Source organism: Coregonus clupeaformis, chromosome 40 (assembly GCF_020615455.1).
Source record: "Coregonus clupeaformis isolate EN_2021a chromosome 40, ASM2061545v1, whole genome shotgun sequence".
NCBI lineage: Eukaryota > Metazoa > Chordata > Actinopteri > Salmoniformes > Salmonidae > Coregonus > Coregonus clupeaformis.
Window position 1 is genome coordinate 36,620,126 of NC_059231.1, and position 14,563 is coordinate 36,634,688.

Genomic DNA, 14,563 nt, shown 5'->3' on the forward strand with positions numbered 1-14,563 from the left:
ATTTAATAATTCAACAGGTGTCTACTAAAGGGGGGAAGTCCTACACCCGAGGATTTTCCAAAAATTGGTATGAACGGAAAACCTGGCTAGCAGGCTGCGATGTAGCTAATGCAGTTTTTTGCTACCCCTGCTTACTCTTCCACCCTGAAGGCGGCACAGCAGACAGCACCGCTTGGACAGCGACTGGTGTAACCGACATGCACCATCTTTCAGAAAAGATAAAGAAACATGAGCTGTCAAAGACCCACATGGATAGCTGTTTGAGATTGTCATCTTTGGGAAGAGTGAATATTGCCACTCAACTGGATGAGGGATACAGGCTAGCTGTCCGCCGCCACAACGATGAGGTTAGCAAGAACCGCCATATCCTCAGCCGGCTAATCCAGTGTGTTAAGTTTTGCGGAGTGTTTGAGTTAGCTTTGCGAGGCAAAGATGAAACTGAGGGCTCCACCAACCCTGGTATTTTTCTTGGACTTGTCAACTTTGTGGCACAATTAGATGAGGTGTTTGATGACCATCTTAAAAATGCTAAAGTTTTCAAGGGCACATCAAAGACCATTCAAAACGAGCTACTGGAGTGTATGCTAGCGGTCACGAGGGAACATATTGTGGAGGAGGTGAAGTCTGCGAACTTCGTAGCTATCCAAGCTGACGAGACCACGGATGTTTCTACGCAGACACAGTTGGTGCTTGTGCTGAGGTACATAGATAGCAAGCACAAAGTGCAGGAGCGCTTTTTTGAGTTCCTTCCCATCTCGGAATCAACCTCAGCCTCAATCGCCAGTGTACTTTTGGAGAGACTGAACGGTCTTTTTGCCGATGACGGAAAGTCAAACTCATTGCGCAAGCTTACGATGGAGCCAGTGTGATGAGGGGAGAGAAGGCAGGTGTGCAGCAGAAGGTGCGTGAGCATTTCAAGAATGCCCATTACGTGCATTGCTATGCGCATCAGCTGAATTTGATCATGCATCAAGCTACTTCGCATCAAAAAAAGTGAACATTTTCTTTTCCGATCTGAGCGGGATTACAACGTTTTTTCCCGGTCACCCAAACGCACCAGCATTCTTGACCAGACTGTTGCACGAAGACTGCCCAGACCTTCATCCACACGGTGGAACTTCAACAGCAGAGTCGTGAACACTGTCTACGAGAATCGAGACGACCTCATAGAATGTTTTGAAGCCATCCGGACGGGTTCATTGGGTTCATTTGACCAGCTTACTGTGAGAGAGGCATCTGGTTACGTGAGGATGCTACATGATGAAGATTTTTTTTTTTTTTCCTGCGGCTTTTTCACAAAATCATGCCCCACGTCGACATTCTGTACCAGAAGCTACAGAAGAAGGACATCGATGCTGTCTTTATCAAACGTGCCCTCGACAGCTTCACAAGCAGTGTGCAGGCCATAAGGTAAGATTAAACAATATCATTCGATCTTTCTCAAAGCAGAGCTTTATTTGAAAATGTATGCATGAAAGGAGACTGCATTTGTGTTTGAAATCACATTATTCTCATTATATATGGCCAGTGGTGTAATCTATCTTATTTTGTATACTATGTGTACTGTGCAGTGGTGCTCATAAGCTTATGATCCCATGCTAAAGTTGACTAAAAAGAGGAATAAAAAAAAAAAAAATCATCTTTTGGAAATTGATCTTAATGACTTAATTAAAAAAGTTGGAAAATCCAACCTTTAAGGACACCAATTTTCTTTTCTTTTTTATTCCTCTTTTTAGTCAACTTTAGCATGGGATCATAAGCTTATGAGCACCACTGTATACTGTGCTGAACATCCAGGCTATGTGAGACACAAAGGCTAACTTAAACACTAAAGACTTTATGCATCCCTGCCCATTTTAAGTGGAACTTAAGTATTTGTACTATACATGGATACATTGCATATACCTGTGCATCACATAGACAACAATACTGTACAAAGCCAACAAACACATTGGTCTGTTTGCCTTCAGGGACTCCTCTCAACAGCAGCTGCAAGAAGCAACAGGAGCCAAAAGACCCAGAACAGCTTTGAGAGAAGAGGAGAAGCAGAGGCTGTCTGAAGAAGTCTGCAACACCATCCTGGATCACACCAAAGAAAGGTTCTCTTTCTCTGGCCACCTTGTGAGTGCTACCTTACTGCAAGCAGACATGTTTGAAAGGTACTGCCATTCATTTCCTGATGAGGCTCTGAATGCCACTGTGAATGCATACCCCATGCTGAGCAAGGCAAAGCTCAAGACAGAACTATCTCTGATCTATGAGAATCCTGAATTCAAGGGAGGCTGTGGTGCACTGGCACTGTACCAGGTTCTCATGAGCTACAACCTCCAGGAGACGTTCTCTGAGACTGTGACTCTGTTGAACATCCTCATAACTACTCCCATGACAACAGCTGAAGCTGAGAGATGTTTCTCAACTTTGACACGAGTTAAGACATTCCTGCGAAATTCAATGGGCCAGGAACGTCTGAATGCACTGGCCATGCTTTCCATGGAGAGGGAACTAGTCCTCAGCATGCCTGATTTCAATGAGAAAGTCATTGAACGCTTTGCTGTATTGAAACAGAGAAGAGAACAGTTTCAGTACAAGTAATGTAGCCTCTCTCTCTCTTTGTCCCTCCCTGTCTGTCTCTTTAACACACACACGCCCAAATCAGTTCACAGTTGATGTTGTTTAAAATAGTTTTTTTTTTCATTTTAAAAAAAGTAATAAAGATAAAAATCTGTTCATGTTCATTTTTACAAATCTATACAATTGGCCAGAATATGGTTGTTCATATTTACAAATCTATACAATTGGCCAGAATATGGTTGTTCATTTTTACAAAGCCATACAGATAGCTGTGTTTACCTTTTCTAGAAATTACTTTCAAATTCTGTTTTCATTCTTATTTCATTTGTTTATGGACATGCATATTGTTTATGCAGTGTTGAGGAATGTGAAAGAACACCCTTGATTATTTTTACTGTGATAACTTATTTTGATTTTGTAAGCCAACACTTTTGAGATCAGTCAATAAATGCTTCTGGTATTGACTTATATGCTGCCCCCTGTCTTCATGTTGTTGCTGGACATATCTTTTTTTAAATGTGTGTAGGTCACCTAAATCATCAGAAAAATTGCCCCTCCTGAGAATTTTTTCAGGAGCCGCCACTGCTCTAGACTACAGTGAAATGTGAAAGGTCATGGCACCACAACATACTCTCCAGACTACAGTGAAATGTGAAAGGTCATGGCACCACAACATACTCTCCAGACTACAGTGAAATGTGAAAGGTCATGGCACCACAACATACTCTCCAGACTACAGTGAAATGTGAAAGGTCATGGCACCACAACATACTCTCCAGACTACAGTGAAATGTGAAAGGTCATGGCACCACAACACACACAACAGTAAGAGAGGTGTGAGACGTACTTTCCGTCTGTGTCGGAGGCAGCAGCGTAGTGGAGCGGGGTGCAACCCCTTTTATCCAGATCGTTCACACTGGCCCCAGACCCCACCAAGGCAAACAGACACTGGTAGTTACAATTGGCTGCCGCATAATGCAGAGGACTCCTAGAAGAACGCACAGAAACCATTCAACATCAACAACAGAAACAGCTTATTGGAGCTGTAAAACATTTACATTTTACATTTACGTCATTTAGCAGACACTCTTATCCAGTGCGACTTACAGGAGCAATTAGCGTTAAGTGCCTTGCTGCAGTGCACATAGACACATTTTTCACCTAGTCAGCTAGGGGATTTGAACCAGCAACCTTTCGGTTACTGACCCAACGCTCTTAACCGCTAGGCTACCTGCCGCCCAATATTTCCCCTAATAATTCCTATATGCCCCTATACTATATTCCCCATTATCATAAAGATCACATATGAAAGTTATTTGATGCCACAGACAGACCTTCCGAAGCTGTCCTTTCTGTTGAAGTCTGCCCCTGTGTTGAGCAGCAGATTCAGACAGTCCAGGTTCCTGGTAACAAGATATCAAGTTCAGAAAGGCCCTCGTACATCTGAGCTATCAGGTGAATGGTAACAAGATATCAAGTTCAGAAAGGCTCTCGTACATCTGAGCTATCAGGTGGATGGTAACAAGATATCAAGTTCAGAAAGGCTCTCGTACATCTGAGCTATCAGGTGAATGGTAACAAGATATCAAGTTCAGAAAGGCTCTCGTACATCTGAGCTATCAGGTGGATGGTAACAAGATATCAAGTTCAGAAAGGCCCTCGTACATCTGAGCTATCAGGTGGATGGTAACAAGATATCAAGTTCAGAAAGGCCCTCGTACATCTGAGCTATCAGGTGGATGGTAACAAGATATCAAGTTCAGAAAGGCTCTCGTACATCTGAGCTATCAGGTGGATGGTAACAAGATATCAAGTTCAGAAAGGCTCTCGTACATCTGAGCTATCAGGTGGATGGTAACAAGATATCAAGTTCAGAAAGGCCCTTTCACATCTGAGCTATCAGGTGGATGGTAACAATGAGAACCTTAAAGAAAAGAGAAACCCGTACACTGCTCTTGCTAGTATCACTGTTTTTATAATGCTAATAAAAGCAATAATAAAAAGTTATACTAGCAAGAACAGTTTGCAGGTTTCTCTTCTCTTTCAAGAAGATATAAAGACAATTTAGACCAGAGCGCAAGTCAATACCACCATGGCATGGAACCACATTATACAGAAATGATACCGCACTAATGATCTATACGATTTTTTTATACTGCTAAACAATGTGAAATGTAAGAGTGTGAATATGTGTTTGTTCTTTCTGGTGGCTTTCCAGTTCATGAACTAAATATTCCTTGGTGTAAAGCCTGGACCAGTCCACTCACCCAACAGCTGCTGCAGCATGTAAACAGGTCCTTCCAAAGTCGTCAGGGGTGTCTATATCAAAGCCTGATGAGAGGAGCTTCCGACAGCAGTCAGAGAACCCACTGAGAGCAGACAGGTGGAGGCGGAACATCCCATGGACGCCTCGCCTGCAACACATTTTTACATTTTAGACTTTAAGCAGACACTCTTATCCAGAGCGACTTACAGTTGATTCAGCTAAGATTGGAAACAGCACCACATCACAGTCCTCATTAAACCCCACAGCAGATCAACACATCAGCATGCTGCAATGCCCTGTCTATCAACCCCCACACACCACAATGTGTTGAGCATAGTCTCCAAGCGGGAATTCGGTCAATGACAGAATTGCAGATGCATGTTGCATTTTTGCTGGAAACTGTGTGTGTTCTCACTTGGCTGTGTCAGCTCCGTTCGTGATGAGTGTATTGATGAGTAACTCATGGCCGTAGCGAGCAGAGATGTGCAGAGGTGTGTTTCCATTCTTTTCTTCACAGTCGATCTCAGCACCTACAGAACACACACACACACACACACAGACACACACAGACACACACAGACACACACACACACACACACACATACACACACATACACACACACAGACACACACACACGTCAACCACTTGACCCTAGAGGCCTCATGAAGCTTCATGTTCAACCACATTGCAAGTAACATTGCTCTGTGCCAGTGAATCATGGTTTGAAGACAAAAGACAATGCTGAAGAGCCTACTGGTTCATATATATTCAGTTGAGAGCATTCACAGCGACTCACCATTCTGGATGATGGCTTGAGATCTGGAGAAGCGTCCGTGGATGGCCGTCATGTGGAGGGGGGTCTTTCCATCTTTACTCTGCAGATAGAAAGACAAAGATGGTTCACACGGCAGTCTGTGCTGCTGACCACAGGCAAAATCAAACACGTATTGGAGGAGCGCTTGATGGCATTTAGTTTGCATTGTTAGGCCTATTCCATTGGTATTTGAATGTAGACCAGGGCCAAATACTAAGCCATGTGCTGCGTCAGTGTGTGCGTCCCAAATGGCACCCTATTTATAAGTACACTACTTTTTGAACCAAAGTAGTGTACTTATAAAGGGAACAGGGTGCCATTTGGGACACAGGCAGTGTCATCACGGCTCCTTGCTCTATGGGCCCCTGGTCAAAAGTAGTGCACTACATAGGGAATAGGGTGTTATTTAGTTCAGACACAGTGTTGGTCATCCGGTCTCCTCACCTTGATGTTGACGAGGGCCCCGTTGCCCACCAGCAGCTCCAGGCAGAGCGCCCCATGGCGCGAGGCGGCCGTGAAGTGGAGTGGGGCGAAACCCTTCTCGTACACCTGGTTCACGTTGGCGCCACACTCGATCAGCTCATTCACCACCACATCCTGCCCGTTGTAGCATGCCACGTGGAGGGGGGTGTTACCGTACCCATTGGGCTAATTTATCTGGAGGGAGCAAGGGAGGGAAAAGAGTGGAGAGAGAGAGAGAGAGGGGGGGGAACAAAACAATACATTCCTGATCAGGTCACTTGGTTCTGAAAACCCCCTGGTCCAACCTCTCTCTCTTCATTACTTGGTTCTGAAAACCCCCTGGTCCAACCTCTCTCTCTTCATTACTTGGTTATGAAAACCCCCTGGTCCAACCTCTCTCTCTTCATTACTTGGTTATGAAAACCCCCTGGTCCAACCTCTCTCTCTTCATTACTTGGTTATGAAAACCCCCTGGTCCAACCTCTCTCTCTTCATTACTTGGTTCTGAAAACCCCCTGGTCCAACCTCTCTCTCTTCATTACTTGGTTCTGAAAACCCCCTGGTCCAACCTCTCTCTCTTCATTACTTGGTTATGAAAAACCCCCTGGTCCAACCTCTCTCTCTTCATTACTTGGTTCTGAAACCCCCTGGTCCAACCTCTCTCTCTTCATTACTTGGTTCTGAAAACCCCCTGGTCCAACCTCTCTCTCTTCATTACTTGGTTATGAAAACCCCCTGGTCCAACCTCTCTCTCTTCATTACTTGGTTATGAAAACCCCCTGGTCCAACCTCTCTCTCTTCATTACTTGGTTATGAAAAACCCCCTGGTCCAACCTCTCTCTCTTCATTACTTGGTTATGAAAACCCCCTGGTCCAACCTCTCTCTCTTCATTACTTGGTTATGAAAAACCCCCTGGTCCAAACTCTCTCTCTTCATTACTTGGTTATGAAAACCCCCTGGTCCAACCTCTCTCTCTTCATTACTTGGTTATGAAAACCCCCTGGTCCAACCTCTCTCTCTTCATTACTTGGTTATGAAAACCCCCTGGTCCAACCTCTCTCTCTTCATTACTTGGTTATGAAAACCCCCTGGTCCAACCTCTCTCTCTTCATTACTTGGTTATGAAAAACCCCTGGTCCAACCTCTCTCTCTTCATTACTTGGTTCTGAAAACCCCCTGGTCCAACCTCTCTCTCTTCATTACTTGGTTATGAAAAACCCCCTGGTCCAACCTCTCTCTCTTCATTACTTGGTTATGAAAACCCCCTGGTCCAACCTCTCTCTCTTCATTACTTGGTTCTGAAAACCCCCTGGTCCAACCTCTCTCTCTTCATTACTTGGTTATGAAAACCCCCTGGTCCAACCTCTCTCTCTTCATTACTTGGTTCTGAAAAACCCCCTGGTCCAACCTCTCTCTCTTCATTACTTGGTTCTGAAAACCCCCTGGTCCAACCTCTCTCTCTTCATTACTTGGTTATGAAAACCCCCTGGTCCAACCTCTCTCTCTTCATTACTTGGTTATGAAAACCCCCTGGTCCAACCTCTCTCTCTTCATTACTTGGTTATGAAAAACCCCCTGGTCCAACCTCTCTCTCTTCATTACTTGGTTATGAAAACCCCCTGGTCCAACCTCTCTCTCTTCATTACTTGGTTATGAAAACCCCCTGGTCCAACCTCTCTCTCTTCATTACTTGGTTATGAAAAACCCCCTGGTCCAACCTCTCTCTCTTCATTACTTGGTTCTGAAAACCCCCTGGTCCAACCTCTCTCTCTTCATTACTTGGTTATGAAAACCCCCTGGTCCAACCTCTCTCTCTTCATTACTTGGTTATGAAAACCCCCTGGTCCAACCTCTCTCTCTTCATTACTTGGTTCTGAAAAACCCCCTGGTCCAACCTCTCTCTCTTCATTACTTGGTTATGAAAAACCCCCTGGTCCAAATCACTGGCTCTAACCTCTCTCTCTTCATTACTATTATGAAAAACCCCCTACACATTTGAATGCGTGTTGACTCACATCCACACCAAGGTCCAGGAGGTACTTGACCACACTGATCATTCCACTGGAGGCTGCAGAGTGGAGAGGGGTGTAGGCCTTCTTGTTTTTACAGGACACCTCTGATCCATGAGAGGCCAGCAGTTTCACCACCTCAATGTGCCCTATGGTAGAGAGAGAAGGGGAGGGATAAATAGAGAGAGAGAGAGAGAGAGAGAGAGAGAGAGAGAGAGAGGAGAGAGAGAGAGAGAGAGAGAGAGAGAGAGAGAGAGAGAGAGAGAGAGAGGGGAGGGAGATAGTAAGGGGGGTTAAGAGAGAAACAGAGATACAAACACAGAGAGATAGGCAGAGAGAGGGAGAGATAGATTAGTTTACAGTGGTACACAGCACCATAAGCAACACCTACATCATGTTAGTACAACTGAAAACATCTAATCAACCTACTTAGTACATGATTCTGACATAATAACACACTAGACGTGGCTCATACAGCTGAGCTGTGAGACTAACACACAGTCCATTCATTCATTCATTCATTGGTATAAAGGACATTAGTCAGAATGTAAATGATGTGGTAAACTCATCACCCATGTAAGCAGCCCAGTGGATTGCTCGGCGATCCTTCTTGTCAAAGGCATTAATGTTGGCTCCTCTGGAGAGAAGCAGCCTCACCATCTAACAGGGAGAGGAGAGAGAAACAAAACACAGGTTGAGGAAAACTAAACAGCAAAATCCGCTAAATCTGGCTTCAAAGCCTTCCCTTTAAAATTATATATTTTGTATTCACAATGAATGAAAGATAACATGTAAAGACATGGTACATTTCTCCCCTTTTAGTCCCCCTTTGACCTCCCCCTCCCCCAGAATGCCTCCAAACACATTTAAAAAGAAAGGGAAAGTAATTGAGTTACATGTCAGAAAACAAAACAAAAGTATACAACAACGTTACTTCAAGCAAAAATGTAATAGCCTAACAATTTCAGGTGATTAAGTGATTTTATAGGCCTATATAGCAGTAATCTCAAGGTGGGGCCAAGAGTACTAATCTGGAGGAAGTGTTTGGAGCTGTTCAAAATAGGATATCATCGGGTCCCAGGAGGAATAAAATGAGTTGGTTGACCCTCGAATGGTAACTTCATTTTTTCTCATTTTAGGAACAGCTTCAGATCTTTGAGCCAAAGAGAGGCTAAGGGAGGATTGATAGATTTCCAATCCAATAAAATCCTTCTGCGGGCTAACATGGAGGCAAAGGCAATGGCATCTAGCTGTCTATTGGTCAGAGAAGGATTGTTGTTTGGTACTCCAAAAATAGCAATTTCTGCACTAGGCTGCAACTTTATATCAAATGCTTCAGAAAGGGTTTTAAATAGTGGACAAATAATCTGCCAGACGGGGACAGGACCAGAACATGTGGGTCAAGTCCGCCAAGGAGCTTTTACACCTGTCACATGTACCATCAATATTTGGGTAGAATTTGGACAATCTGGCCTTACTGAAATGGATACGGTAAAGTACCTTAAACTGTATAAGGCTGAGCCGGGCACAAGAGGAGCTTCCATTTACCCTCAGTAAGGCATTTCACACTCAGATCGGATTTTATTCAAAGCCTCCTCTGAACAAACTCAAGCATACAACTAGGGCTGTGATGGTCATGGAACTTCAGGTGTCGGTGATTGGCGTGTCTTATGTACGTGGTCATCGACAAAACTGACAGCTGACAGGGGGGCGGGACGGACATTAGCAAAGGAAAACATTAGCGCGTTTAGGCCAGTCTTGCTCTCAAGTTTGGGGAAGCTAATTTTCTCCATGAAAAATATCAAGCATTCCATGCATCATCACATTTGCAAACTTAAAAAAAAAAAAAAAATTGTTCACCTTTATTTAACCAGGTAAGCCAGTTGAGAACAAGTTCTCATTTACAACTGCGACCTGGCCAAGATAAAGCAAAGCAGTGCGATAAAAACAACACAGAGTTACATTTGGGGTAAAAAAACATAAAGTCAAAAATACAACAGAAAATATATATACAGTGTGTGCAAATGTAGCAAGTTATGGAGGTAAGGCAATAAATAGGCTATAGTGCAGAATAATTACAATAGTATTAACACTGGAATGCTAGATGTGCAAGAGATTATGTGCAAATAGAGATACCGGGGTGCAAAAGAGCAAAATAAATAACAATATAGGGATGAGGTAGTTGGGTGGGCTAATTTCAGATGGGCTGTGTACAGGTGCAGTGATCGGTAAGGTGCTCTGACAACTGATGCTTAAAGTTATTGAGGGAGATAAGAGTCTCCAGCTTCAGAGATTTTTGCAATTCGTTCCAGTCATTGGCAGCAGAGAACTGGAAGGAATGGCGGCCAAAGGAGGTGTTGGCTTTGGGAATGACCAGTGAGATATACCTGCTGGAGCGCAGACTACGGGTGGGTGCTGCTATGGTGACCAATGAGCTAAGATAAGGCGGGGATTTGCCTAGCAGTGATTTATAGATGGCCTGGAGCCAGTGGGTTTGACGACGAACATGTAGTGAGGACCAGCCAACAAGAGCGTACAGGTCACAGTGGTGGGTAGTGTATGGGGCTTTGGAGACAAAACGGATGGCACTGTGATAGACTACATCCAGTTTGCTGAGTAGAGTGTTGGAGGCTATTTTGTAAATGACATCGCCGAAGTCAAGGATCGGTAGGATAGTCAGTTTTACGAGGGCATGTTTGGCAGCATGAGTGAAGGAGGCTTTGTTTGCGAAATAGGAAGCCGATTCTAGATTTAACTTTGGATTGGAGATTCTTTATGTGAGTCTGGAAGGAGAGTTTACAGTCTAAACAGACACCTAGGTATTTGTAGTTGTCCACATACTCTAGGTCAGACCCGTCGAGAGTGGTGATTCTAGTCGGGTGGGCGGGTGCCAGCAGCGTTCGATTGAAAAGCATACATTTAGTTTTACTAGTGTTTAAGAGCAGTTGGAGGCTACTGAAGGAGTGTTGTATGGCATTGAAGCTCGTTTGGAGGTTTGTTAACACAGTGTCCAATGAAGGGCCAGATGTATACAAAATGGTGTCGTCTGCGTAGAGGTGGATCTGAGAGTCACCAGCAGCAAGAGCGACATCATTGATATACACGGAGAAAAGTGTCGGCCCAAGAATTGAACCCTGTGGCACCCCCATAGAGACTGCCATAGGTCCAGACAACAGGCCCTCCGATTTGACACACTGAACTCTATCTGAGAAGTAGTTGGTGAACCAGGCGAGGCAGTCATTTGAGAAACCAAGGCTATTTAGTCTGCCAATAAGAATGCGGTGGTTGACAGAGTCGAAAGCCTTGGCCAGGTCGATGAAGACGGCTGCACAGTACTGTCTATTATCAATTGCGGTTATAATATCGTTTAGGACCTTGAGCGTGGCTGAAGTGCACCCATGACCAGCTCGGAACTTATGTAAAATAGCTGACTATTCCTAATGTGATTAGTAAATTGGATAGTCATAATTTAGGCTAATAATATAACTCAATCACAGGCTGTTCAATGCAGCGGGTGGTGGAGTAGGTTTCTTTTCACTGGAAAAATGTGGCCTTTTATTATTTTAAAATCACGCAATTCTACTACACTTTATATGACTAGAGAGATTAGCAGAATCTTTTTCAACACGACTTTCAAGTGGCACTGACCCAGTGATAAAGACAGTGAATATGCACACTCACCGGGGATATAGCCGATGCCAATAATACTGTTCCCTCAATTAAGTTGAGGATTTTGATCATTAAAAAGACATTAGTATTTTCATCTTCTTCTCTTTGAAGCAATAAGCCAATTGCTTTCCAAACTGTTTTCCCTCCATTGTATTTTGAAAAATTGCGATATGCCTGGTTGAGCCTCTCTTTCACTGACATTCACAACTCAACAGTCATCTATTTGGAAGCCTATTCGCCGCACCCGCTGCCTTCCGACAGGCTACGCGATTTAAAACAATCCAGAAGAAGCTAATGATCATGCTTTCTGGTATAGTATACACACGTAACATGTAGGATTCCCAGAATATGTTCTATATTCTCATTATTAACTCATTATAATCAGTGGTTTAATTAGAGTATGATTGGCTAAATAAAACAATGGGCCTATGGTAATGCAACATTAAGTGATTCAAGGAAACTAGCCTATTTTGTTTGTTTATTTGCTCGGGCATCTGAATTACAATTATTCATGAACAATAATTTTGCATAGCTTATTCTTTTAACATTGAATAGCCTATAAATGGTTATTACAGCTTAGTTATTAAAACTTAATTTCTCACAAGAATGAGGTTGTGAATTGGGAGGTTCAGCTCGGTCTGGGCCTTACTAGGTCCCTCTTTTAAATCGCCAGCTCTGCTAAAAAGTGCCCACCAGAGTTCTACATAGGCCTAGAACACGGCCTGTGCTCTGGCTTCACATTGATGGTGACAGCGAGATGGAGATTGTGGCCAAAGCAATTTAGCCAAGGCCAGTTCAGTTGCCTCACTTCAGCCACAATGTTGGCCCTGTTGTCTGTGGCGATACAGGACATTAGATTTTCGTCAAGGGCCCAGTCAAGGAATTCCGGAATGTAGGTTGTTTCCAAACAGTTGGATTTCAGTGTCCAGTCTTTCGTCAGATAGTGCACTGTTAGGTTCATGTAAGGAGTCATATTTACACTTGACCACATGTCCATATTCAGTGCAAAAATAAACAAATCTACGTCCTTTAGCTCTGCCTGAACCTCCCCCTTCACCTTGTTGAACAAGGTAGGGACCGCTGTTTGAGACAAATACTTTCTCCCCGGTAACTCGTATAGTCTGTCAAATTTCCAGAGCATTTATTTGAAGGCGGGTTTCTCCACCGTTCAGTAAAGGCACCATTCCTATGACTAAATAACGAGTTCCAGTGTCTGGCAGTGCTCGCCACTTATCGGTGTCCCGTTTGTGGTGCTGGAATTCTTAGTAGGTAGCCTATGGGTTTTGCGCATATTCTGCAAACAGGCTGGCCAAGTCATCTGGTTCTCCATCGTCGTTAGGTGTGAAACTGAAATGTGCCCAAACAGGTTGTTATGGGGTTTTTTTTTGCAATGAGAGCCATCTTTTTCACCTCACTCCTCTGATCTACTGTAACAATGAAAAAGGTCAGAGGTGAAGGTCAGAGGTCAGAGGCTACCCACCCACCCCCAGCCTGTAGGCTATAGATCTAGAGGTACTATAGTTACCCCCGGTCCCCACTTTTCACCTCACCCCCCCTCTTCAATTAACCTGAATTGACCTTCAAAGATTCTCTCCTATTCGCGCATAGAGCAGATTTGGTGATTGCGGTGCATCAAAAGATAGTCCATCTATTAAACTGTCTATATCTCCTCCAACTAAGTCAGCAAAACAATACCATATAATCAATAGTTAACACTCCCGCTATGGATAAAGTATATCTACATTAAAATAAAGGTGATAAAACATTTTATGGAGAGAAAATCATACTTCTTTTTGGTTTTGACGGTAATTTTATTTTCATGGTGTTCTTCATCCAAAACCGTCAATGTCACGGTTATCCAATTACCGTCACAGCCCTACATACAACCATTGTAAGTAATCGGATGCACAGTAAGCTCAACGTGGGGATAGGGCAGGTATAAAGTGTAGACTACAGTGTGTAATCATGTCCATGCTAATTGCTAACCTCCTGGTGTCCACTGAAGGCTGCATGGTGCAGCGCCGTGCGCCCGGCCCGGTCTGACACGTTCACGTTGCTGAGGAGAGGGACCAGGGCCTCGGCACAGCGGACTGCCTTATTGGCCGCAGCGATGTGGAGCGGCGTTTGCCAGTTCTTGTCCCTGGCGTTCACGTCAGTAGAGTGTTTCAATAACACCTGGACAGCCTCCTACAGGAACACAGTTCAAATCATGTTCAACTTTGTTTAAAGTGCATTTAAAAATCACAACACACTTAACAGTCAAACACATATGCACAGGAGTGTGTGTGAGGGCTGACAGTATCACTACACGTACCTCACTGCAGGAAGCCAAGGCCCGGTGCAGAGGAGTGAGCCACTTGTTGTCTTTGGCATTTACTCTGGCTCCTGGGACACAGACAGAAAAACAGGTGACAGACCGACAGGGGGACAGACCGACAGGGGACACATTCAGTGCCTAACAACACACTATACAATACAAGTAAAATGATATACAACATAATTCTGACAAAATAAATGACATACCTGTACACGAAGAGACAACACACAATAGCTTAGCCCTTGGTGCAGCCACAGCTCTCGGGCACCTGCGTGAGCACATAGAAACTCACTGTCTAATCAGAGACTTCAACACATTAGTTCCCACAATGAGTTCATCAACCTGCCCATCAACAATAAGCACTGGGACTACATAACAGAAGCCATAAAGTTGAATTTTTAAGTCACACATGCCCACTGGGCTAGTTTGTTCCCACCACAACCCACCAGGATG

The 14,563-nt window shown here is 44.0% G+C and overlaps 1 pseudogene; it reads right to left on the bottom strand.

Moving 5' to 3' along the window:
* Positions 1-5,248: 5,248 nt before the first annotated feature.
* Positions 5,249-14,326, bottom strand: LOC123482889 (annotated as a pseudogene).
* Between the last annotated feature and the right edge of the window lie 237 nt (positions 14,327-14,563).